Below are 24,998 nucleotides of genomic sequence, written 5' to 3' on the forward strand. Positions count from 1 at the left end.
GCTGAGCCAAATCAAAGTTTATATGTCTGAAAAATAAAAATATAAGTTATGCACGTAGCTTGGATGACTTTTGAAGGCAGTGGCAGAGAAGAAATCATGGGGACCATAGTCTTCATGCTTACTGAGCATGGCTCAAAAAGCTACTGTAACCTTTGAGCATTAAAATGTGGGAGAACATAGTGAGGTTAAATTAACTCTGCATTTGGCACTGGTGAGATTGCTGCTGGAATACTGTTTGGTTCTGGTGTCTACACTTCAGATGGATACTGATGAACTGGAAGGGATTCAGAGAAGAGCCACATGAATGCTTAGAGGCTTGGGAAACGTGCCTTGTTGTGAAATACTCAAGCAACTTTATTTAGTTATCAAAGAAGGCTTAGAGAATGACCTGATTGCAGTCTAAATATATCCATAGGGGGAAGGGAAGGGGCAGAAGGAATAAATTTGATAAGGCTCCACAGTGTAACAAGTTAAGGTGAAACAATGACTGGTAGTTCAAACAAAATAAATTCCAACTAAAAATAAAGTATGAATTTGAATAGTGAGCAAATTAACCTTTGGAACAACTTTCTAAAGGCTGCAGTAGATTTTCCATCATTGGAAGTTTTAAATTCAACATTGGATTCATCTCTTCTGAAGAGAAAAAAAAAAAAAGACAAGAAAAAACCATTATGGTTCTTGGATATAGAATCAAAATGAGTAGTGTGAAGACCTATGCCTTGTGTTAGACATGTCATGCTAGACAATCACTAGGGTCCTTTCTGCCCTTAAAAAAATCCATGAATCTTTTTCTCCACACTGACTTCAGGGGATGAAATTGAGCCAAGAGAAATAGAGCCAGAATATAAAGTAAAACCCTCTAGCAGTGACTTCTATTTATTTCTGGAATGATGTCCCAAGATGAGAAGCAGGGAGGCCTTACTAGCTTCTTTAAAAGAAAGGTAGTAAACATAAAGGGAGAAATATCTCAACACTGAGATGGCAACCAGGGAAAAAAATCTCAGACACCTTTTCTTATCCTGTTTTTTCATACTGAGCTGCTCCATTTAATGGAGCCACAGCTGGAAATGAAACAACACATCTTCAAAACCTGGTTTATTCCCCAAAGCAGCAGTCCCAGATATTTGCCTGCTAGGACAAAGGTAGTCCACCTCACCAGTGGTGACCACTGTTCCCATCACTACTTTATAGATTAAACTGAGAACTGAAAGGTGGAGCTGGCCAAATGCCTCCCCAGCAGAAATATGGAAGAGACATGAGGGTACCGAGGGTGTTTCTCTGCCCTATGTTGACTGGAGGTTTGCTTGAAACCTGTCCCTCTCATTATCCTCCCAGTCACTATTCATCTCCCACCCTGTCCCATCCTTTTTCCATCAGCTGACATCTGCTTTCTGAGGGCACTCTGTCTTTTAGTGGGACAGAAAAAGAAAGAAATGTATCAAAAGTCAAGGTTTACCCTTGCTGGATGTCTGGTGTGCATTGCTGTCAGTTTACATCTCAGTGGGTAAACATGGAAGATAGGCTATTTCAGTTAAAAGCAAATATTCCCACAAAAACAAATGGGTATAAATTTTCTACACCCAGCTTTCAGCAGTGTTCTAGGGAAAAGCCTAAATAGCTTTAAGATAGATTCTGATATTCTTACTGTGATTACCTGCAGCATCAAAGAACTGATGTGGCTGAAGTTCTTTCAGGTTGTGCTTCTGTGAGACAGACTTCCTTTTCTAACTTTACATTACATATTCCTCTACTTTGGGAGGTCTCTGGTGGCTGTGTAGTTCTTATGCAGTATAAATCCATATGCCTAATGCAGTCTGTCGTATTTAGAAACTCACTGCTCTTGTATTCATGACATGCAAGCATCTGTCACTCAAACCTGCTCATAAATCTAAATTCACTAATAGGACTTCTACATGTCCCTATTTATCAAGGAGTAGAGTGGTGACCCTGGAATAAATGACAGCAATGATGTAGTTGCAGCTTATAAAGTGGCAAAAATTCTGTTGCAACAGAAAGATGAAATTACAAATTAATAAAAACTCCCCAACCCTGCATGTTAGCAGTCATTTTCAGTGAGAGGAAAATTAAAATTCAAAATTAATTCAAAAATTAATTGAAAAAGGAAAAAAAAATGAAGCAAATATATCACTTTTTCTGAACCTAGATTATGACAACCAAGCCCAAAAACATTCAGTTTTTATGATTTCTACCATTTAACTTGCCAGACCTTTCAGTTTCTGTCTGCTTGCTTTGCTCTTGGAGGAGAAAGAAAAAAATTGAAAAAAAAATTTGTGATAGACTAACATTTTATTTTTCTCTGAAAAAAAATAAAGTAAAAATTAATGTTATTATAATCCATATATTAAGGCTGTGACAGTTGTCTGAATTTTAAGGATTCTGAGTGTTGGTTTCTCCCTCCAAAAGCAATGGGATACTGGTGAGCAAGGATTTAGGATTTCACCTCGGACTGAGATTTCCTAGATTAAAGTTATAAAGGAAGTGCTGAGCAATATTCACAATACTGGTATCCTTTAACCCTGCTCTCCTGAGCGTGCTGAGCTCTGCTGGCTTGTGCTCCAGGCAAAGTTACAGTGCTTTCAGTTGTGCAGATATTTGTCTGAGGCTACAGCATTAACTTGCTGTTGATGAGGTTTAATTGCAAGTGGAGAGTTTGCTGCATTAACATCATTTTCTGAGCATAAGCTGAGTACTCGCCACAGCTGACTGCATCATGGGCTAATGCCAGCTCTTCTTCTACCCCAAACTGAAATAACACAAAACTGCAAGAAAACCCTTTTTGTCTGTGTGTGTGGACGATTTTTGCTCTCCCTTTTGGAGCATGTTGAAGACACTTCAGTGTGGCAGTTTGGTAGGTCACCTTGTTCGGTAGATCCCAGCTTTAGGACTGGATTTAACTCCAGCAGAGAATCAGTGTAACTCAATACCCATCAGACACTGGGGACACTTAGGTGTGGTCTGGAATATTTTCTCATACCCTTTCTGGAGAAGAGTGAGGATTTAGGTGCCACCAAGTCCGTAATCATCAGCTCAGGTGCAGGGCTGGTGTCAGGCTCCCTGTCCAGGAGCTCTGCTCCGGGGGCATGGCCTGCTTTTGCTGCATGGTAACTCAGGAGCTTTTTCTGAAGCACTTAAATGTATGTTGTTTACATCATCTCACCGAGGCCTGAGGCTCCTCAGGGAGTAGGATGTTGCAATGTGAAGTGCAGCAATGCCAAAATATTTTAAAGGTCTGAGCTTTAGCCAATTATTTTTCAAGGACAGGGTATTCTCAACTTGATCCCAGTGTCTCTGCAGCAAGCACATCTCTGACTCATCAAAATCTTCCCAAAGCCAAACTGATTTATTTTTTCCCTTTAGCTTTGGCCACTGAAGTCAACAGAACAACCATGATTTCCCCTCTCAGCAGGGAGCTTATGATGGCTCTGTGGCAGCATTATTGTTTGGGAGGGGAACTTTAAGGTGGATTTCTCCAAATGCCAGGGAGCAGCTTTGCAAAGCTTCTCCAGGGCACCAGGACAGTTTGAGCAGAGCCAGGAAGGATTCCCTTTAATCACTCACCTCAGGTCTCTTGCTGCTAAATGTTTTGTGCAATGCATGATCCTCCTGGGTCTTGTCCCTTGTGTGCTGGCATCTCTGGTGATGTTTTGGGTGTAGATCTAAATGTAGCCCTCTCAGGCTTAATCCTCATGTTTTCTAGAGTAATACATCGAGAACCTGACAGTTGCTGGTAAACTGTGCATACTTTTCCACCTTTCTTTACTGCAAAGAACTGGAAATTAAGGAGCTGTCACATCAGAATTCCTTAAGCTGTATATCCTTCTCTTGGTCCTTTTCATTTTCACAGGATATCCCACCAGTTTCCTCAGAAATAGAGAGCCATTCCTGAAGATAAGTGGTGCTTGCAAAAAGTATAGAAAACTGTGTCTTTTTAGTATTAGACTTGATGTTTTGGAAGTTATTATTTTGTTCTGACTGAACCTTGAGCATGTTTAGAGCAGGATCTTATCACAAAGCTTAGAAGCAGAGCTGGAGTCTAAAGCCTGTGCATAAGAAATATGCCTCTGTATGAGCCCAGTTCCAAGGATGCAAGACACTTTCAAAGCCTGCACTACGTTTTGATTCATATTTAAAATACCCCAAAATATTAGTTTACTAAATATTTTCCTTTACACTTAGTCTCTGTGCACTATAAATAGTAAAAAGACTGATTAATATTTTACAGTTCTATTTTTAGTTCAGGAAACCTTATGCTTCTGTTTTCCTGATTATGCCAGCACTGATCACAAATCTGCTTAAAATGATACTGTGCTCCAATTTCTGGACAGCAAGAAAATGCTTACAACTTTAATGCCTCAGAGAGCAAAACATGGGAAAAATCATGGAGGCAAAGATGGGAAAATAAGGACGTGGATAGGTAAACTATAAAGTAAAATATTATAAAAGAACATAATATAAATATAACAGTAAAGTATAAAATAAATAAATTTATATTTATATAAATATAATAGTCTAAAAAAGAAAAATACCATTTTTCAGGTAGTCCTAAACAGCAGATCCATCCACACAAGAGGGAAAGTGCTGGTAGAACCTGTTCTCCCTTTTTCCATCTGTTTCCCAGACAGAGGATTGATAGAGATTTGCATTCTCCAGATGCAAATCTGAAGTCATGTACTAGTGAACACTCAGACAAAAATCACTTTAAAAGAAAATAATAATCCTATTTGCTGGATAATTAACAGTGAGCAATATCATTCTGTGCTTTATATTTTCATTGAAATTCTTTATCTCATAGAAATATGGACAAAATATATTTCAATTATACAGCTATGCATGTCTTTATATTAGGTGGAAATTTTTTAATAGATGTTTCAGTTATCCATTTATTGATCTTAATGTACTTTTAATATTCAGGCACTGGTCCCTGCTAACTGAGCTATATCTGCTTCTCCCTAGTTGAGTTCCACAAATTAAAAATAATTCTTTCTGTCCTTCAATAAATAGTATATGGTGGGCTTCTGTCTTGTGGGCAATATGTGCTGTGAGCTGCCTTTCAGTTTATGAGATTAATCTGTGCTCACAAAAGGAGATCTGAATGTGAGCAGCAAAAGTTGGCTATGGACTGCAGGAGAAACAAGATCAGAGATATGTTGACCTAGGATTTTTTTTTCTCTTTCACACACTACTTGAGCCCTTCTTTTGGCAAAAAGAAGTCGAAAGCAGAAAACCATCTGTTTAAGTAACTGTTTAAATAACAGTGTTGTTCCTTACTTCTGGCCCAAAAGGAGATTTTCAAGAAATTTTTAAGAAAGAACAAACTAAAAAACATTTAATCCTCTCTTGTGACCTCTGCAGGAGGTCACAGTTCTCTATAGGATATCTAAGGCTCTACCTGAAGGTTGTCACTTGGGACTTGTGACATCCAATATTTGGGCTATTGTGAATGAGATAACATTTTTCAGTGTTTGCAATTACACATACTTAGTTTAGACAGATGAATGTGGGAGGATTTGTTTTCATCTATTCCAGCTGTATTTTTGCCAGCCACTGGGCTCACTGGCTCCTGATTACAAGGGTTTTGCATCCCAGTAATTACACAGGGATGACCTCTGTACCAAACTACACCTCCCATGAAGCACTGCATGCTACAAGCATTTCTTGCTCCTTGTTTGATTCGAAAGTTGAGTGAATTTCTAATCACTCGATTCAAAATCAGTGAGGAACTTACTCTTAGCCTTTTGATGTGGGTAAAGGGTGATAAGCACTACATTCTGAGTTGGTTTTCAATGCAGGTGTTTTGGTCATTTAAGCACTGGGAAAACTGTGAGCCTTTATCCTGTGATGATCTGGCTTACCCCAGCAGTTACCTTTACACTTTGTGTTTCATTCTGTGTTGGTCAAAGGGAACAATAATTCCTATTCTGTAGAAAGGGCTTATGGACTGATTGTGGTTATTTCCAATGCAAGGGTTCTCAAAGGAAATATCCCTTGTCCTGCTGAAGCTGGGATCTGATTGTGTTAAAGTATCTTTGAAAAGATAATCTTTTAGAGTAAGGATAAGGACATATTGCCAAGAGTCCCAACATGGGAAATTAGCAATGAAAACAAAAATGTTATGAGATTTGATGTACAAAGGCAAAACACAATAAGAAAACCACCCAAAAAAGGCATTAACTTACACATGAGGCAGAAATCCAAGGAAAAGTAGAGAAAAGTGAAAGAAAGATGGCTGTGTGTCTTCTATTTCTAACTTAGCAGACAGTGAGCAATGAGGAGAACAAAGGTGAAACTTGTAGGTGCAAATGACAACCTCAGTATCAGGAAAAATCTTGGATATGTTGGAAGTGCTGAGCATGAGGCTGGGGGGTGATAAAACCTGACCCTGACATTAGCTCATCTGGTTAAAGCATGGTGCTAATAACACAATACTGTGGTTTCAATCCCTGGATGGGCCATTTACTTAAGATTTGGACTCAGTGATCCTTGTGGGTCTCTTCCAACTCAGAATGATCTGTGACTCTGTGAAAAGACATGAAAAGTCCTCTGAATTGCACAGCAACCAACTCAGTAGTAAATGTGACAGATTTTTTAGTGTAGTGAGTTTGATTAGGTAGATGACGACACCATTTCTTCTTATTACTTTTTAATCCCTTCTTTTCACTTTCCAGAATAGTGAGGAGAAAAAAAAATGTGAAGAAAAAAACGTTTTTGCCATAGAGAAAAGAATGTCCCTCGTGCAACATCTTTTACCTGCTCAGCTGTAGCCTGGAGGTTATGTCAAGTATTTTTGGTCTCTGGTCATGCATTTTTAAACAGGTGATTCATCAGGGGAGCAGGGTGGCTGTACACCCTGTATCAGTCCAGTGGATAGCCACCATGCCCATGGGAACTGAGAGTCCATCATTAGGGGCAGCTGCATCCCCAGAGGGGCTCCAGGGAAGTAAGAGACATCTTCCACTTACACCCCAAAGCAGAACTGCATGTTTCTCACTCCCACCAACCCAGTTCTGTTGAGCTGATACACCTGTCATCTATCCTAGCAGGAATGTGTTGCAGCCAGCTCTGTTCCTAAGCCTGTCCTGGTTTGCATCAGTTGCAGCTGTATGCTGAGAATTATTGTAGGGCAGAGTTTGCTCTTCCCCATGCTGAGGTAGCTCACAAAGCATGCTGGCCACAAGACAGCAGCCCACCCTCTAATATTTATTGTAAGGAGAATATTTTAATATGTATTACAGAGCATTGACATGCCTTGCCACCTCAGTGCTCATGAAGAAGGGAGCTAATATTTTCATTCATACTTGCATGAAGCTGGGGATACATTTCTCCTCACAGAAATATGCCAGCAGTGTGTAAAACGGGTAGCTTTCCTACACAGCATAAAAATGATCTTTTGTTGTTCTGTGAACTTGGGGTTTTCCATGCAGAATGTTTGTGTGTTCCTGAAAGTTGAAAAATAACCCCAAGCTCTCATCTCAAACTAGGGAGAATTAAGAGCCTGTGCCCTTTGTATAAGTAGGTGACCCATGCACGGAAGACAAAGGTGGGAGCACCAGTACATGCATCTATAAAATAGACTGTTTTATTAGTGAATTTTCATAGGAGTGGTCATAAAGATGCTTAAAGAGGGGAAACAGGATGTTGCACTTGGTAATACACTAAATGAAAAACTGAGAAATATGAAATCCATTCCCAGCTTTTTCAATTTGTGTGTCTTTGGCAAATTTGCTTCTTTTTTTTTAACCCATGTCCTTCTGCCTCAGCAAGTTCCTTTATAATCTCTAGGTTCACTAAACACATCAGAAGAAATATGCAATTCTGTGGATGAACTCTACATTATGCTATGCTATATGTAAAAATGCAATTGAAAGGATAATTGTGCCTTTGTGTTAATCCGCTTGTAAGGAAAACCTGTAATCTGCCAGAACAGAATGTATAGGCTATTAACTTGTTTCTACACCAGCCTTTTGACAGCAGGCCATGAGGCATTAATAAATAGATATATTTCTCATGGGTTTGTGATTCATTTTTCCAAACTTATTAAAAAAAATGTATCTGTAGGAGCAGAGGTGAAAGTTTGAGAACGATAAAACTTTCAGATCTATAAAAATGACATACTTATAATTGAATATTTCTAGGGCACTTCTCCTTTATTATGTAGATATTATAAAGATGACATGACATAATGTCTGTAGATGGTGGGGGAAGCATTTGTGTATGAGTCTGTGTGAGGGTGGCAACACTGTGCCATTAGCTCTCCAGCAATTAGCAAGAGAAGGGGCCCCTAAGATTATGGCAGTGATTCACACAGAGATGCAAAATCAGGAGAATTTAGCATTTTTGTCATCTTTTATGAGCTCTTCAGGGGAAAAAGAAACAAATACAAGTGAGAACCCTTTACCTTCTGCAACATTATGGACTTGCTTTGTATTTTGACAATACTATTAAAGTCACTCTCTGTGTTTTGACTATCAGTCATTCAATGTGAGTTCATCTGTACATCATTTCCACTTCTGCCAGCACCTCCTTACCACTGGGAGAGTTCTGGAAACCAAACTGCTACTGCTAGCACTTCTTCCAGAAGACTAGATTCTTCCCCTTGAATAGCAAAATAGTGCCAGCATATTCCTTTCCAAGACAAATGTATGACGCACTGCAGCCTAAGAAAGATGTCCATCAGATTCTTACTTAAATCCATGCCTTTGCAGCTAATGAAGTTTGGGAGAATGTCACCTTGCTAGAATTGGTGCTGTGTTGACTTTTTCCTTTCTTTTGGGAATGGGCTGCATTCTACTTTAACAATCTCTGTAATTTCCTAAGCTGTCTTCTCAAACGGTCTCTTTTAAATGTTACAATCGATGCGACCCTCCTATTTTCAATAAAGGATGTTCTGAACTCAGGTGTGCTGACTAGAATGGACAAGCAGAAAATCATAAAGCACAGAAAAAAACCCAAACAAGTACACAAAGCAAAAAGCAAAGGTAAAGCCCATATCATTATACAGCTCCAGTAATCCATGGCATGTGTGGTCTCTTCCAATTACCAACGGAGAAGCTTGTTTATGGATGGACTGAAGACAGCAATTGCTTGCTGTCAATGCTCTAGCAATTGTAAAACTAATTATACCCTGCCTTAAATGTAAATAATTAAGAACAAGTGTCTTTTCAGCCTTTTATTCCTCTGTTTATAATTTTGGAAATGCTTTATCTCTGAACGGGCACATCTGAGCAGGAAAAACAGGCAATAATTACAGAAATCACAGATGTTCCAAACAGTCTGCACCAGTGGAATTTCTCTCCAGAAGTCTGCAGAGGTTTTGCCCCTATTTTTCACTGCATCTGTTAGAACAGTTGGATTAATGATGCCTATTTAGAGGCGTAATGCCCGTTCTAACATCTCTGAAAGTATTATGCTCCTGGAACAAGATTCAGTTCCATGTCAAGAGAAATTAATTTAGGTGTCAGCATTCAGCGTTCACTGGGTGCCTCTGCAGTTGAGGAGATGTGGTCACAGCAGTGAGTGGAGCTGAGGGAACCATTCATTTGACTGCACACAGGGAGCTGAGCACCTTTCCATGCTCACAGGGATTCACAGCTCAGATTTGGAGGGCAAGGGGAGGTTTTGGTGGTTGCAGATAAGCAGTTTGCCATAGTGGGCAAAATCCATCAGTGATCTTTGCAATGTTTGAGCCACTAACCATTAACAGCTCAGTCTCTCAGAGTACCAAATTCCAGCACTAGTCTGGAACTAACATCTCATCTAGGGTTTTACCATCCTGGCCTTTGTGATGCTCCTTAGCTCAAAACACTTGAAACAATCATGCTGAACATGTACACTCCAAGTATGTAGACAGCCTCCTAATGTGGATATCCTCTGCTCCCTCAGGGTCCAGGGACACAATGGGTACTTCAAAAACATGTTTTATACATCCTATGGTGAGGAAATATTTTAAAAATTAAATAAATCATAATGTGTAAGTACCTACATCTCTCTAGACTTTATAAACAGTGTCAGTTTGAAACCCAAGATGATTTTCATTGCACCAGCTTAATGAAGCATTAATAACTGCACCCAGATCTAGGCTGCCATTAAATCAGAGTCACTCCTCAAGTGCAGTCAGTCATGTGTGAGCCATCAATTCATCCACAAATTAAGAGAGGCATCCACTCAGGATGCAGCAAACCATTTCCCAAACTACAGGGGTGATACTGAGTAGGTTTCATTGGTTACAAAAAGAGAACATTTCTCACATTGTACAAACTGTGCTGAGTCTTATGAATTTTGTTATACAACATCCTCTAAGCAATTAATTTTGTCTCATGTAATAGAAAGGTTTAATGCTCTGAAGCAGGTGTTAGGAGCCCAAAATACTCTGTACTGTGGAGAGCTGAAGGTTGTTTCTCCAGCCTCCATCCTTTATCAGCAGGATGCTAAAGTTTAGAGAATGAACTCCATAACTTAAGTAAAACACTTGTAATCCAGTCAGAGGAAAATGTTCAGGTCCCTGTCTATTCAGTAAAATATATGTATGTGTTTTCTTTCCTTTCTTTTTGTTTAGATTTTTGCTCTTTTTTTGCTTCTTTTTGGGCTTTTCTTGTTTGTTTTCATTGTGGGATTATTTTGTGAGTTTGTTTTTTGGAGCAGTTTTGGATTTTTCAGACTCTTTGGAATCAGAGGCTTCAGACAGGCATCAAATTGCAAAACCACAGTTCTTTAACCTTCTTCTCAAGTCACCTAGATTGCAAGAGACTTCTACCATACATTTTCTTGTGGAGGAACAAACAAACATTTGTGGAAGCATTTTTTGTGTTTCATCAGGCTGAGCACTGCAAATGATTACGTTTGCATTTCAAGGAGTAATGCATGCCTGAGTGGGTCATTACAAGCAATTCATACAGAAGCATAGGGAATATTTTTTAAAAAGGGAGGTCTGTCTGTGCTGCTTGTAAAGAAAAAGGGAAGGGCTGGATGAGAAGGTACTGCTGGATCTCTCCTGTAGCTTGTGGATTGAATGGAGGATTTTCCAGTTTGTTGAGGCAGCCCACACCTGACTGGGATCACTAAACACAGAATCCTGCAGTGAGAAACTGCATAGGAAGTCTCTGGAGTGGCTCTAAGGTGCTTGCAGCTGCAGGAACTCTTGGAGAATCCTCTGAGAGTTTCTGAAGCAGAGGTCTGCCCCCACACTGCTTTTGCCTGCTGGAAACAAACAAGCCCAGGTGTATGGGCCAGAGAGCAGCAGGAATGTCACCAGCTGCTGTGTAGAACCTCTGGGAAGGGAGCAGGAAAGGCTTGGAAAGCTGTTCTGACAGGACACTGGGGGCAGAGACAGCAAACTAAAACCCACTGGGAGTTTTGGGAAGGAAATGAAAAATAACAACTTTTTTTTTTTGCTTTTTTTTTTTCAAGAGCTGACTACTTGCCCCATGAAAAGATCTGATACTTTCAGATGACATCCTCATCTTCTCAAAAACATGTTCCAAGTGGTGATATGTGCTTGGACAATTTGTTCTGAAAAGCAGGAAGCATCATGTGCAGTAGTAAATTGCAATAATGATCCTTGCAAATTAACAGTGACTCAGAATTCATTAGGTAGCCCTCAGTGATAGGTACCAATTCCATCCAGTCCTGGAGACAGTGTTGTGTCATTCTTTTCTTGTGCTGCTAATTTAGATTAATGGCTTTTATTGTTGGTTGTCAGCTTTGACTGATTGAACAGTAAAGTTACATTTCATTTCCCCTCTTTCATTATGACACTCGATGAGGAAAAATACAAATGAATTCATATTTAATTGTAGCATAGAAATATTTTTTTCCCTCTGGTTTCAAGAACAAGCACAAAGAGCTGTGTAAAAGCAATGTCTAGGTTGGTGATTGCATTAGTGTAAATTCTCTAAATGTTTGTTCTTTCTGTCTGTGGTGAGTAGCTGAGACAGAAGTTCTTTTTCATTGCCAGTTAATCGCTTTCTGAGATTCTGAAAATATCTACAGAAAGAACTGTCATATTCCTGCAAAGAGATTTTTTTCACCACTTCAATTTCCTCTCTGGATTAATTTCTCTCTTCTGTATAATCTTAATCTCACTTTCTCTGACCTACCCACAGAGAAGGGAAGAAAGCCTGACAAAGAGGGCAGGTGTTAGAAGTCAGTTCATGTGCAATTTTAATTGGATATACAGAAAAATGTCAGTCCTAGAAGCTGATCAATCAATCAATCAGTGCTAGCAAATACCCTCATGGACTTTTACAAAAGATGAAAAATGGAAAAAACAGAAATGTCCTTACTGAGCTTTTCCTGAGTAGCGAAATGGTTTTGTTCTTTTCTCCTGCATCTCAAAATATCATTTTGGCCAACGTTGCAATGCTGAATGACACTGGTGGTGTGACTTTGAGCTGGTCAGTCACAGGCTCCTGGATGTTACAGGCAACTGAGTTCAGTGGAAAAGCCACTTAAACTGCTTGAAACTAAACTGCTTCAAACCCTGAAACCACCATCCATAGCATTGGGCTGTAGGTGAAGCAGAATAAATTCATTGAAGTGCATGTTCTGCAGAGAGGGTAGAGAAGATCTGCAGGCTGTAGGTCTTGGGAAAACAGGAGAGCTACGAAGAGGAGCAGCAAAGGGATAATAATAACAAACTTGTGGGGTGGAATAAAAACCATGAAGTGATAGAATTTCTGATTTCTGTCAGTGGTTTTTGACCAAGGACACTACTTATTTTGGTTTATTGCTGTGCTGCTCAGGAAAAACAGGGCCGGGGTATGTGCATTTTAAACATAGAAGATATACACTGAAGGGATTACCAGTCTTATATCACTGCTGATTTTGTTTTTCTCACAGTATAATGAACCTCCAGGACACTAGATAATGCATCTCAGTCTAAAACAAAAGGGAAATAGATCTTCTAAGTAGATTCTTTCAAAATAAAGCCGTTTTTTCAAGATGTCAGACACTTTCAAAAGGAGCCAATGCCCTGATCTTCTTGTGCTACTTAATGCCAGGTTTTATATCTCTGCTGAACTAACCTAAGCAATCCTAAATTACATTTTTGAGTCGTTTAACAAATGTATTTATATAATTTTTAAAAAAAACCTCACTGGACATTGTGTCCTACAATAGTGCTTGACCAGATTTGGAGACACTGCTGATCGCTGTCTACTCCACTCCTTGAAAGCCACTACACCTGCCTGAAATGCTAAGTGATCAGACTCTCTCATCTCATGGTAACCTACTTTCTCTTAAGTCTTTACATTTGTTTCATTTTTCCCTGAAATGAATTCCGTGCTGGTAAACATCACCGTAACAGACCAAATGACAAAGTGCAGATGTTTTGTTGTGTCTGTGCACATGAGGGGTTCTGCTGTGCATTGATTGTATAAATGTATAAATGTATGAACAGTTTTAAGGGCAGGATGAGGAAGCAAGAAGGGAGGTGATGAGCCTGTGAGTGCTGTCTGACAGGGCAGGTGACAGGACATGTCATGCTGTGGGATAGACTCTTTCCTCTTCCAGTGTCTGAAGAGCTAAGGGTGATTTTAAAGAGCTAAAATTTCTTCTTTCTTTTCTCTAAAAGCACAAAAAAATCTGTGGCAGCCCTTGAAGGAAACGGCCTTGAAGGATCCTCAACCGATGGATGAGGAGTGTGCAGGACAGAGAGAGATATGTCCAGGAGGAATTAATAATCCCAACTACTTTCTTCACTGCATTTGTAAAATGGCTTTAGAAGAAAGTTTCTTAGTTACTCTGGGATATTTTTCTGTGCAATCAGGTAATTTTTGTCCCTGGTCATTGAGTTTTGTTACTGGAATGTAAGCCATCAGACCTCTCTGGTCTCTTTTTTTTCCGTAAAAAGTGACCCTGTGGTTTTCAAAGCTCAAACCATCAGCCTTAAATCAGTACTTTGCTCAAAAGCCACTGGCAAGAGCATTCTGGAAAGTTTAGGGGTGAAAATGGCACTTACCTGTAAAGTTATTTTGTGAACTCAAGTTGATATAAGGCAAATAATTCAGGAAAGGATTAGGCACTTACATGAATATGAATCACATCAGCAGTTGCACAGGGAGAGAAAATTTACAGGGGTTATCAATCCTTACACTTCAGAGCATGGGACCATTTCTGGGAAGAAATATTTTTCTGCCTATACAGTCCTTAATCCTCAGAGGCCTCGATGTTTGACACCAGCCTTTAAAGCATCTCTGAGTGACTTGGAATGAGGGTCACAACAAAACTCAGGGGAAGGTGTGTGAGTTTCTTTAGGAGGTTAGAAAGGCAGAAGGGCTGGGAAAACCCATGGATCCCCACTAGTCCTGAAGCAGGGGCTTAACAATTTAGATGTTTTTCTAGGAAACTCTGAAATGTAAATTTCTGTTTACAAGTGGAGAGAAATAATCTTTAAGGGTGTTGAGGGTCACTGAGAGGTTTCCCTCAGAGTTAAATACAGTGAGACCTTTCCCACCTTTGGCCTGGTGAGAATTTTACTGTCACCACTAAATCATAAAGCGTTGGGAAGAAAGACTTCCCTTGATCCCACAGTATACACTACCACCTGAATTATGGATTCCACATCCAGATGTGGAGAGCTCATGCTGTCCTCACTTTCTCCCTCAAATTTACACTCCCTGGGGTCACAGAGTCACTAACAGTTTGCACAGCTGCAGTGTTAAATTGGTACAGCAAAATTTATGGGAAGACCAAGAGAAGTAAGTTTGTACTGAAAGGACACTCTAAACAGTCATTTTCTGTTGCTTTTCTCAGAAGGCAGAGAAGAGAGATTTGTCATGAACGTAACTCTGCCAAACTATGCAGAACTGCACAGGTTGGGGGGTTGTCCCTTGTCTTGACTGAGGGGAGAGGGTCTTATCTTGCATTGCTTAATGTATTTGTTCCTCAGCCCAGATGATAAAATGGAGTTTAAGGCTCTGGATGTCCTCCAGGGCTTCCAGTAGGAGTACTTCATTGCCAAAAATACGACACGACCTCATGCTTGCCAGCCCTCATTTGACTTGATGTCTCGAATGCAATATCCTGGATTTCATCAGGAGATACCGATCCGATATAGGGAGACAGAGAAGCCAAGGGAATTATTTTGAATTCAAACCCTCTTAAGCACAGCATCATGTCATGGTGAAACCACCAGCTGAAATGAAGACTGACAGTTTAATTTCTTGAAGTACTGGAAAAGAAAAGACATCTGCCATGATGGCTACTGGCTTCCAGAAGCTGATGGTAATAGACTGTGAGGTCCTTTACAGCTGAAGAAATTAATCCTTCTTTCCCCCTAATATACCTGTCATTATCTATATGAGTAAGTATGTTTTTTAGAATCTACAGCATGTTTTGTCTCCCTGTTCCTTCTCTGTCTGCCTGTAACCTCTGCTCTGCATGGATTTTACAAATTTACCAGTGTATTACAAATTTACCTTGTGATGAGACAGAAGTGAGTTTGGTCAATAACAAACACAAAAATTTGAAAAGATTTGCTCAAAAAGTGTTTTGTTTTAAATAACCATGTCTTAGTTGAAAATGAACAGGAAACTCAAATGATAAAATATTATTGCTACTACTACTAATATTAGTAAAACCCAAACAGTAATAGTCATTCTCCACATGGCATTTAGTAAATGGCTATTTTCTTCCTTGACTCAATGAAAACTTCCAGTATCTTGAAACTACAAACAGAAAATTACTTCATAGGCCAAGAAAAAATAAATAAATAAAAAAATAAGGATCATGAAAATGAGCTGTGGATTTCAGTCAGGATATGTTTGCCTCTCCCAGCAGAGCAGCAGCAGCTCCCTTTACTCACGCCAGTCCTTGTGTGCCTGTGGCTTCCTTGGATGCCTGCCTGTGCTGGCTTGCAGCTCTCCCTCGCAGCCAGGGCGTGCAGCAGCCGGGGGCTCCGCGCCCCTCACTGGATGGATCCAGCCCTTCACGGCTCACTCCTTTATCCTGGCACTTCAGTGAAACTTGCAAGACCTCGCTGTTCCTGGGACTTATCTCCCTTTCAAATGTGTTGGAAATTGGCAAGCGTGTTCAAAAGTAATTAAGGGAGGAATGACAGACAGTTTGACGAAGTATCCTATTTCCTTAGGAAATCAGGCTAAATAAAGGGGATTGTCATGTAAAAATCATAAATTTTCACCAAACAAAAACTTCTTTTGTTCCCTTGGGCATCAAAGATTAGCAAAACCTGGAGGAATTTTAAACTCCAATTTAAACTTCAGAGCTTGCACTAGCAGTTTACTATTGAATTGTCAATTATCTTGGTATTTTTAATTAACTCTGCTTTTAGGCTCTGGTATAATATTTATTTATTCTGTTTTTAAAGCAAAAAAGTGGAACATCAGACTTAATGGAAATAAAAGTGGCTTTCCATAGAGGGGAAAAACCCATAAACATAATTTCATCCAACATTTGAAGTTTTATTTTTTTAAGGTTTTCCATCAGCATGGTCTAGCAAATGATGACAAAGTGATTATTTTCTAATATATGCTCTAGGCTTGCTCCTTCCTGATCAATGTTTTATTTGTAGGCTTTTCTACTGGGCCCATTTGGTGTTTTCAGTCTTGGCTTGGTGGAGAACTGAAGGTGCTGTGAGGCAGCCCATGGTGTGTGTGCAATTCCTCAGAGAGATGTAGCATCTCAAAGTAAAGTCACAACTGACCCCAAACAAAGGAAAGAAAAAAAAGATTTTGCTGCCTGAAGTTGTGACCATGGGACAGAAGATGTCAGGATCACAGTACATAAAGTGTAACAAACACAGATGAGTTCTCACATACCCTGTCCAAGCAAATGCAGAAGTTGGAGGCTGCAATTTGGTCATGAAGATCAATTGAGAGCAAGAGAAATGGGATAAAGGAGTTGTCTCCTTTGGCTCGAGCCTCAGCTTTCAGGATCATCATTCCCACAGCACTTGATTTCCATGCTGGGAATTGGCTGGGGAGCTACACGTCCACAGGCTGAGCTGAGGGGCAGAGCAGTGGTATATTGAGGCTATAAACTCTCGTGTTATGGTTTGAGAGATGAGAATTTTCATGTAGGCTGCTTACTGCAGAATGCTTAAGCAGAGGCAGAGTGAGACCAGTAGTGCCCAGAATTTGCACAGATAAAATTGGACTTTATGTTGGAAGCTGTGTGCCTGAGATTTTCTTCCCCCATGCCAAAACGAGCGAAGGTTTGCCGGGAGCACTGAAGAAAAAGGATCTCTCTCAGGAATTCCTCATGATCTTTCTGACACATTAAGATAAAATTTCCTAAAAACTAGTGCTGATAGGAGATCTTTCCAGAATCAGAGCCAACAAACCCAACCTTTTTTTTTTTTTTGCATGGCACAGGATCTTTGAGACATTTTATTTAATAACTGAGTAAAACTGGATGCCCAAGATTTATTTATTTCTCTCTCCTCTGTATGAGTTTCAAGACTTTTGACCAGTTCTTCATTTTAGGACTATTTTTTGAATATTTTTCTTTTTAAAGTTCCTGGGCATGAAAAAATAGCAAACAATAGCTTGAACTAATTTAATAATGTCTGACTGATGACTAGACACATAGATAATTTTGTAGCCCTTTAATAGAATTTTTTTTTTTAATTAGACCTTGTCTTCGAACAAGATCCCAAATTACAGTTTTAATCTTTACCAAGAGACAATTTCCTTTCCTTGCACTATGTTGGTGCCTTACTGTTATTAGCAATAAAGAAATAAATAGCAGCAACCTGATTTTTTATTATGTTGCAGTGGTACTCTGAAATCAGAACATCCTAGAATCTTGAAGGTAACTGAGTTATTCAGTGGACATTTGCAGAGGGCAGTCAGAGTCCGGAATTTTCTTCTGTGTTTCTTTCCTTCCATATAGAAATTTACTTATAATCAAGCTGACTCCAACACAGTTTTGTGAGGAGACATGTAAGTCAAACCCGTGCCTGCAGAATAGAAAATATGATGTGCCCGCTGGGACTCCTGTTATAAAGAAGGAGGAAGGAGAAACTCTTACATTTTTCTTTTGTAATCAGTCCTTCTTGGATCAGAAGCAAAATTTAATTCAAGATCTTCAACTACAGAATTAGAGGAATAATTATTATAGTGCAAACAAACTATACATTCACACATATGTCTTATATAGAGTAATGTTTGGGAAGGTGAAATGCCATTTATTCAAAAATACCCATTTTCACAGCTCCTGAGTGCTGTTATCAGAAAAAAAAAGAGAGATTAAATTGAAAAATCAGAGAAGCAGGGGAGCCAATAACATATTCTTTATATATTGACATGCACGGGGTGTGTGTACTTCCATCTATACATATCATATATGTGTGGGGTTTATATGTGTATATATATCCATATATATATGCACACACAATGCTCAAAAAAGCAATGTAGGTGTTCTGCTATGGAAATGTAGGGTGCTGAGTGTGATTTATAACTTCACATGAACAAAAAGGATTTTCCTGTTCATATCTGTAGAACTGGGCTCCTACAGGATTGCCTCAAAGTGTGTGTCCTTATGAGCTGGTGAAAAATTGTGACCTCTAAATGGAAATGCTAACAGCTCATATGTGATGTACAGCACTGGAGATAAAATCAGGGCAGAGAGGACCTTAAAAGCCAGGGTGGAATAGGGTGAGGAAGAGGAAACACAATAGATTTCAGAGTTGAAATATCTTTGAAAGGTGAAACAGGGAGAGAGAGCAGGGTCACCAAAGTGAATCATGAAAGGATCTGTGCTTTTCATTGCATCCATGGATGCTCCTTCGGTTTATATCTGAAATCTTCACCCACTCTGAACTGAGTGGTAAAACAAAGTTAATTGCTCAAGCCTCCTGGTAGAACAGTAAAAAGGCTGAGAGTGTTTCTGTTCTCAGGAAGTGAAGAGTAGAAAATGTCTTAAAGTAAGAATTGCTTGCAGTCAGTAGAGTTTGATGTTGAGCTGCAATAATTGCAAAAGCTTTCATGGGAACAGTTGGGTGTTAAGTATTTGTCTGTGCTGCTTTCACAGGCTCTTTTGACCATCTTTGGAGCTAAATGCCTACATATAGGGTTCAAGTGCTTTGGAAGCCATTTGGGACTGCATCCAGCCATCCTGCTTCAGGATGACCAAACTCTTCTTTTAGATAGAAAGAACATCTATTATAGTGATTTTCAATGTTTTTCTTGAGAAAACTATTTTCTTGTCCATACTCAGAATTGCTGAACCTCTAAGTCTCCCCATGTTCTCCCCATCAACCTGGGAGAGATACGAGATTGCTGCAGCTGTTTCTGTCCACTGTCAGTGAACCAAAGACCAAGCAAACTTCATCTTCCTTACAGCTGCTTTTACTGCCTCTGTTTTCAAATAAATAGCAGTGATGGAAGGGACTGCAGTGGCAGGAGAAGGATGGTTTTGAGAAGCAGTTGGATAAGGGTTTAAATATTTGCCTGCTCCATGTCCCAGGATACGATCTGTACACTTTTTCCCTGCCCCTTCTCAGATTTGCAATGTTTTTGTAGCAGGTGAAGTGCTGCTTTGTGGGCTGCCAGTCCCTGAAATGGCTAAATCAAAGTGCTCCGGTGCATTGAATTCTGGCATTATTATTCAGTAAATTGTGTCTCTTTCCCTCATCTGCTCCCTCTTGATACTTCTTGTTATTTACCAGCCGCTGCCTCTGACTCCAGACGAATGCAGCCCCGATATCCAAGCGGAGAGAAGCACACTGGAGGGATAGAGGTGACTCCTGAGGCGTCCCTCACCCAGCACATCTCCAGACACATTAACAATGCTGCATCCAGAGCTGTTTATCAAGTGCCACAAGCAGCTCCTCAGGTGCTGTTGGATGTACTCCTAACTCTGTTAGACTGTAAAGCAGAGAAGGAGCCAAATCCCAGCAGTTGCAGCAGGTGGGATGGGAGAGCAAAGGCAGCACAGGCTAGAGATTACATCCAGTAGCAATATACCCAGCCAAAATCCCCTTAGCTTTCCAGTGAATAATCCTCTGGTCTGCAATATTAATTCAGCGGTTTGAAGATATTTCCCCAACCAACAAGGTTCATTCAATCTACTTACATGTTTCTCCAAAGCCTGGATCTGATTTGGGGCTGAAGCATTGCTAGCTTCCCATAACAAATACATGATATTTATAGAATGAGTGCATTTCAACTGGGTCAACCTGTGCTATGCCCTGAGAGGGTCCTCTTACCTGAAAGAAGAAATACTTCATTCTTTAGTATTTTTCAGAAAGAAAATCCAAAGGTTTTCTTACTCTTTACTTTCTCCACTCTGAACCCAAAGGCTGGTCGGTCAGTTTGGGCTATTTTACTCAATTTCTTTTGATGGTTAAGTCAGTTCTGCAATGTCTTTTTGCTCTGCAACCCAAAGGATGATTAGCTTAAGAGCTGTGGCTGTATTACCCTTTCAAGACAAGCTGTGATCTTTGTAAAAGCTTTTCAATCACACTCCAAAGTCCTCTAGGACAGGTAATGTGTGTTTATTTAACACTTTTTTTGAGAATTACTTGATTTTTACATACTTGTGACTAGGAACAAACTTTGATGAGCCTGACATTGGAATTACTAGGGAAAGGCCTGTACTCAGTGACTGCACTCAGTGATTATCTGACAACACAGCTCTTTGAGAGCTATTAATCCTCTGTCAATTTCTTTGACACTGAAACCTTCTGCCTGCCTTCCCTTTTTGCCTGGTCAGTCATCACCCACCGAGCTGAGGTGGACACATTTGGAAAACCCTTCCCCCAGGCAGAAAAAAAAACTTGAAAAGGGAGGAGGGGAGAAGAATGTAGCCAAAAATGAACACATATTTTATCTGAACTCAGGATTTCAAAATCATCTCCTTACTTTCCACCTTGGGATGCTGAGCACCAAGTGGACACTTATTGGCATATCCCTGGGAAGGGCTGTGGGTTAAGTGTCTGTAAGGTCTGCTCCAGAGCTCAGAGAAAAGCTTGTGCAGAAATTCCCATTGACTTTACTAAGCTAAGAATCATGCCTCTGCTGGGATAGCTGCATTACAGCAATTTGCCTGTTGGCACTTGGGGAATGTGGAGCCATTTTAAAATTTGGCCTATTTTAAAAATAAAAAGCCTGTTTGTTGTTTTGCAATTGCTTCTGGCAAATATGGACTAGTTGATGGGATTAGTGGGATGGTTTTGGCAACATAGCTTGTTTCTTCAGGTTCTCCCACCCCTCATCTGTCCATTTTAGCAGGTTTTGCTAATTGGCAGCATCTAAAAAATAATTACAAATGGGGGGAAATCACATATTTAGAGGCAGTGAAGCAGAAATCTGAAATGAAATGGCTTTTAATTTTTTATCAAATTTAATATCTACTGTCAAGAATAAAAACTGCAAAAAATGACTGCAACAAAAAAGGGAAGAAAAATAAATAGGAAAAGTTTTCTGCATCTAAAGTGTACCTGTGTCAGTCTTCCAACCTGCAAAACCAAATGTTAAACAGTGGCTTGGGAGCAGAAAAACAGGCCACTGAAAGAGAAAATATTTGAAAAAAGTTTTGCTGAGGCACTGATTCAGAAAGATACAGGGATATGGGAGATGCTGCTTTAAGGCCCATGGGCAATGTCCTGGTGAGAGAGTGGTCTCCAGGTGCTGTAAGGCTGAGTGTTCTATTTACCTCCCTTTGCCTCTCCAGTGTCCCTTGCAATAAATGCATGGGGGTTTTGCACAAAAGCCTCATGCTGTTTAACTGGTGTACAGCCCTAAAAGGGATTGCTATGCCAGAGTCCTTGAGCTTTGTGAGGTGTGCAGCCCACCCTCCCCTCCTGCAGCTGCAGCAGGCTGTGTTTGGCACAGGTGCTGCTCTGGAGCAGTGAGATCTGATGAGAGTTGGTGCTGGAGTAAGTGGTGGATCCCAAATCAAGTCCTGTAGTCAAAGCCAGTAATGCACAGTGTATGACCCTAGCCCAAATGTGGCTTTGGGATCATACTCAGAAGAACCAACTTGCAGATAAACAGGTGAGGGACATCATTCAGCCTGATGGTGCAGGTTCACAAGGGAACCAGGTGCCACCAGCTTGGGCTTCAGTGTAAAACTCCAGCCTGATTTCACTGCCTCGTTTCTCGTTCCATCCTGATACCTGGCATATATTCAATTCCTTTACAATAATAGACAGTTTCTTCATCTGCTGCCCTTTCGGTGTGTGACGGCTATAAACCACTGGTTACAAAGCTTGAGCATTTCAGAATCTACTGACATTTAAGGAAAAAGATTACCAAGCCCTTGAAAGGAACACACCACTGAAATACACAAAGAAGCAAGTGCAACTTCCTTGCTGTTAAAGCGATAAAGAAATTAATGGCACACCAGGTTCCAAAATCCCACTGCTGTTTGGAGATATTGCCTTTTTCCTCCTTTTTTTAAAAAAAAAAAACCAAGAAAAACTCTTTTCTCCATCTACAATGTATAAAGGCAGCTGCAGTTAAAGGGATGGCAAGGCACAGAAAAGATATTGCTTCCCACGAGTTTTATGAAGCTGATATCAATCTTTTTTTTTCATAAACTTCAGGCCTGTTATTACCCTAAAAGCGTGTTCCACAGCATTTAATGTGACACTGATGAGAATACAAATAAGGGGAGGTGAGGGAGATGGAGGACAGAGAGACAAGAATCAAATGATGTTAAGTGCAAGAACCTGAACAACACTTCCATACCCGTTGCCATTGAGGAGAGTTTAAAGGGGCCAGGAAAGCGAAAAGCATCTGAATTGTGTTTAGGGGCAGTAAATCAATTTGAGCTTCAAAAATGAGGTAAGAAATATCATCTGAGGAAGGTGAGAAAAGAAATTTAGGTTATGGAGGCATGAAGGCTTGCATGTGAGCTAATGAGGCATGATTTAGCAAAGTGTTGTGTAGAAAGACAGGGAATAAATGTCCTTGAAACTGATATGATATGGAGTGGAAAACAAATGTTGTGAATTTTCTAAACTTTCACCTGGAAGTGTATGAAATGCTGATTAATTTGATGTCATATTTAGCCAATGCTTGGCTAGATTCTAGTAGATGTGGATAAGTTTTCATAAAGAAATGTTCTTGTTCCTGAGTAAGACAAGGTTGGGCCACTTGTTCTGTCCCTTATCTGATACATGAATAGTCAGAAACTGGCATGTCCAAGAGAAACCAAGAGGTAATTCTTCATACAGGGTGTAGCTGTGAAATTCCTTGCTTCAGGACATTGGGAATATGTAGTTTGCAGATTCAAGGAGAGACTGGACAAATTAATGGAGGGAAATCTCAGAACTACTGCACATACATGAATCGTGTTTGGTTTGGGCAGTCCTCGAGCTGACAAGTGCTGGAGATTAAAGAGTGTTCTGAAGAACAATTACTGAATGACTCTCCAAGGCTTATCTTCCTTCCTTGGCATCTGCAGTGCCACTAACTAACTAGTTAACAGCACAGGATAACTTACCAGGTGAGCATTCATCCAGCTCATGAGGTCACTTCTTCCCCCAAGCTACATCCTCAAACTTCATGGTTGTGAGGAAGTAGACAAGACAGTAGAGAACAGAAAAAAGTAACAAGTAGCATCTCTGAAATGAACCTGGAGAAGGGGTGGAGTGTGAGCTGGACATGAACATGAATACAGACAGAGCAATGACACCTTTCTGTTCATCACTTTTAACCAGTGTGATGCATTACCAGCTCTTGAGGCAGTAGTTGAGGAATACAAGAAGGCAGGCAAAAGTCTTTTTGAGAATTCTGTGTTAGCACTTTCAAGGAGTTTTGCTGTGAACAGGATGTAGCTGAAATGGTGATAAATTACCTGATCCAGTCATAGGATGCAACACTGCAGGCGTTCTCTTGACAGCTTTTTCAGACTCAAAATTCTCCATAAATATATTAATATTTTGAATAACTTCTACCATATGTGAGATATACTGTCAGTTCATAATTTCAGTTCAGGTGCTCTGTGCCTATTTTGCATACATGAGTAAATGAGGGAAATTTATCTCATTTTCACATTATTATTCCAACTGAGGATTCAGAGTGTGCACATGAAGATTGTATGTAATTGTCAACAAGCATGAAACTTTTCCTATAACTCCATATGTAGATAAGAAAAACCCCCCTATTTTAACATCTCAATATTTGTTGAAACCACTATAATACTGTTAAAAAATAATCAAATATTGTGACAGATTACAGCAGTCAGAGTACCTGTGTTTTGAGGTTTGATGAGATGTAAAACCAGTTGAAGTTATTTCAGATTTCTGCAAAAGAAGTCTGCTTTGAAATGTCACTATTTCATTAGTTTTCAATGGCTTTTCAAATGGCACAAAGTACTCTCATGTCAGTGTTAGAAACCCTGACCTATGCAGCTGTTCCTACATGAGAAATTTACTTTGCAAAGGTAATTCATAGCTGAGGACCAAAAGAAGTTTCAGGAGAGAGTGCAAATCTGCAGAGCAACACCTTTCTCCAGTATTTTACTGTCTAAATGCTCACTGGAGGAAGATGGGGTGTCTGTTGATATGTTTTGAAGGCAACCAACATTAACAATGTAATCTGTAGGCTTAATCCTGCAATTTTTTGGTGTGAAGTTTTGTTCCAGCCATGTAATTTTATTTAGTGTTGGATGGCTTTCAGCTCCTCTGTGTACAGGCTAAATTCTCTAAACACATGGATAACTTGGACTGTAACTTTTTATAGGAAGGGACTGTGGTCTATGTTCAATGTTCTGTTTGGAGCTCCTTAAGAATTTCAAGAAGCACAATAATAAATTGAAAGAAGTGGTACTTTGTGATATTAAGGTACACTGTTTGTTTTATGGGGACCTATCCTTGAGAAGTGGAATTGTTAGTGGCAATGTTCATTGTGGACAGCAAATGAGCTCCTTAGACGTGTGTGAGTATTTGTGGCTTTGGTATATCACACACTAAAGAAAAACCTTACTATGTATCTATGCACTCATATTTAATTCTGTTCTTACAGTGTCAGTTTTTTGACAGCAAAAACCATCAGTTCCTGAATAAAAAGAAC

The 24,998-nt window shown here is 39.8% G+C and overlaps 1 protein-coding gene across 1 annotated transcript in view; it reads left to right on the forward strand.

Moving 5' to 3' along the window:
* The window catches only part of LOC111931297 (uncharacterized), a 197,953-nt gene extending 176,547 nt beyond the window's left edge, over positions 1-21,406 (forward strand). Inside the window, exons 2-5 of the transcript XR_002865501.2 lie at positions 13,135-13,238; positions 13,589-13,783; positions 14,906-15,319; positions 16,547-21,406. The gene's annotated coding sequence lies outside the window, so the exon portion shown is untranslated. The remainder of the gene's footprint in view (positions 1-13,134; positions 13,239-13,588; positions 13,784-14,905; positions 15,320-16,546) is intronic.
* Positions 21,407-24,998: the final 3,592 nt, after the last annotated feature.

Source organism: Cyanistes caeruleus, chromosome 8 (assembly GCF_971803275.1).
Source record: "Cyanistes caeruleus chromosome 8, bCyaCae1.hap1.1, whole genome shotgun sequence".
Taxonomy (NCBI): domain Eukaryota; kingdom Metazoa; phylum Chordata; class Aves; order Passeriformes; family Paridae; genus Cyanistes; species Cyanistes caeruleus.